The 2,422-nt window shown below is 37.8% G+C and overlaps 1 pseudogene; it reads left to right on the forward strand.

Annotated features, from left to right (window-relative positions):
* The first annotated feature begins 1,312 nt into the window (after positions 1-1,312).
* LOC116871992 lies at positions 1,313-1,437 on the forward strand (annotated as a pseudogene).
* The last annotated feature ends 985 nt before the right edge of the window (positions 1,438-2,422 follow it).

Here is a 2,422-nt window from a genome sequence, read left to right on the forward strand (position 1 = left end):
TCTATTTTCATGTATGGTGTAAGGAAATGGTCCAGTTTCATTTTTCTGCAAGAAATCTTCCAGATTGTCAAATTTGTTTGCATAGAGTTGCTCATAGTATGTTCTTATAATTGTTTGTATTTCTTTCGTGTTAGTTGTGATCTCTCCTCTTTCATTCATGATTTTATTTATTTGGGTCCTTTCTTTTTTCTTTTTGATAAGTCTGACCAGGGGTTTATCAATCTTATTAATTCTTTCAAAGAACCAGCTCCTAGTTTCATTGATTTGTTCTATTTTTATTATTATTATTATTATTTTTTTTTTTTTTTGGTTTCTATTTCATTGATTTCTGCTCTGATCTTTATGATTTCTCTTCTCCTGCTGGGTTTAGGATTTCTTTGTTGTTCTTTCTCCAGCTCCTTTAAGTGTAGGGTTAGGTTGTGTACCTGAGACCTTTCTTGTTTCTTGAGAAAGGCTTGTACCGCTATATATTTTCCTCTCAGGACTGCCTTTGCTGTGTCCCACAGATTTTGAACTGTTGTGTTTTCATTATCATTTGTTTCCATGAATTTTTTCAATTCTTCTTTAATTTCCTGGTTGACCCATTCATTCTTTAGAAGGATGCTGTTTAGTCTCCATGTATTTGGGTTCTTTCCAAATTTCCTCTTGTGATTGAGTTCTAGCTTCAGAGCATCATGGTCTGAAAATATGCAGGGAATGATCCCAATCTTTTGATACCGGTTGAGACCTGATTTAGGACCCAGGATGTGATCTATTCTGGAGAATGTTCCATGTGCACCAGAGAAGAATGTGTATTTTGTTGCTTTGGGATGAAATGTTCTGAATATATCTGTTAAGTCCATCTGGTCCAGTGTGTCATTTAAGGCCTTTATTTCCTTGTTGATCATTTGCTTGGATGATCTGTCCATTTCAGTGAGGGGAGTGTTGAAGTCCCCTACTATTATTGTATTATTGTTGATGTGTTTCTTTGATTTTGTTATTAATTGGTTTATATAGTTGGCTGCTTCCACCTTAGGAGCATAGATATTTAAAATTGTTAGATCTTCTTGTTGGACAGATCCTTTGAGTATGATATAGTTCCTTGAGAGGAGTACTTTCATCAGGTCTATTAAATTGGAAGCTGTGACTGCTCCTGACCATTTTGGGTTCCTTATGCTTCTGAACCAGCAAGCCATTTTGACCAGGATAATTGATGCCATTTTGTAGAAGGAAACTGTTGGTGTTATACTCTTGCACAAAGAAGACTATGTCTGGAATCTGGGAGTTTCACCAAGACACATCATAGTACTCCTTTGTTTAAAAGTACTGGACAAGCTTTGCGCAGTGGCAGTATCGTAGCCAATGAGGTTTATCCGAGGCACGATTATTGCTAATTAAAAGTATTGGACAAAAACTGTCATAGTTTAATAACTCAAATCCTACAAGCATAAAGGTTTGTTTCATCTTACCCTGTAAAGCCCTCATCCAGTGAGGGTCAGCAGAGGGAAAGGAGAGCATGGAGTAAGTGTGTGTTTTTGTGTGGCTGTGGTAACCTGCTCTAGTCCACAGAAGGCTGACCTCTATGAATTCGTTTAACTAGAGTCTCTTGCCCTTTCTTGTTTCTAGTTAGGATGGGTCAATGAAACCAAGTAGAAAGAGGAAAATTGAACAAGATACCTACTCCTAAGTACTATTTCTTCAGCCACAATTTTTTTTTAAAGATTTATTTATTTATTTATTTGACAGAGAGAGATCACAACTAGACAGAGTGGCAGGCAGAGAGAGAGAGAGGGAAGCAGGCTCCCTGCTGAGCAGAGAGCCCGATGCGGGACTCGATCCCAGGAACCTGAGATCATGACCAGAGCCGAAGGCAGCGGCTTAACCCACTGAGCCACCCAGGTGCCCCTCAGCCACAATTTTTAAATTTGATGGATTTCCTCTATCTATGGCTACAGTTCTTGTCCAGCAGACACTCTGCCATGAGTGCTTCTTTCTTGATGTTCTGGTAGTAGTTCTCTCCACTCTCCCCTTCAGACACAGGTATGGTAATTAGTGTCTTCCTGGTGTTAGCTACCACATCCCTTACTGATCTCTTTTGTTCTTCTCAGGCCTTTATAGACAGACCTTCATTAAACTCTCTCCAATCACCCTTTTTCGGTGTGCCATCTGTTTCCTAATATACCAAAATAAATTCACCTTTATATTTCCAGATATCCGTATATCTCTATTAATTTACTTATCTGCTTTAAATAGTATCTCTAACCATTTGTGAAAAAAAAGAGGTCAGGTCAGCATCTTTATTCCAACTCTTACTGCTGTCTTCCTCATCTCAACTTTTGTTGGATATATAATTTCTATTTTTCCAGGTTTTTAACATTTACATTCTAAAATTTTACAATAATTCTCACACTTGTTTTGATCTTAGTTCCAGGGATTCTGTTCT

Source organism: Lontra canadensis, unplaced genomic scaffold (genome assembly GCF_010015895.1).
Source record: "Lontra canadensis isolate GAN:19392208 unplaced genomic scaffold, GSC_riverotter_1.0 scaffold1, whole genome shotgun sequence".
Classification (NCBI taxonomy): domain Eukaryota; kingdom Metazoa; phylum Chordata; class Mammalia; order Carnivora; family Mustelidae; genus Lontra; species Lontra canadensis.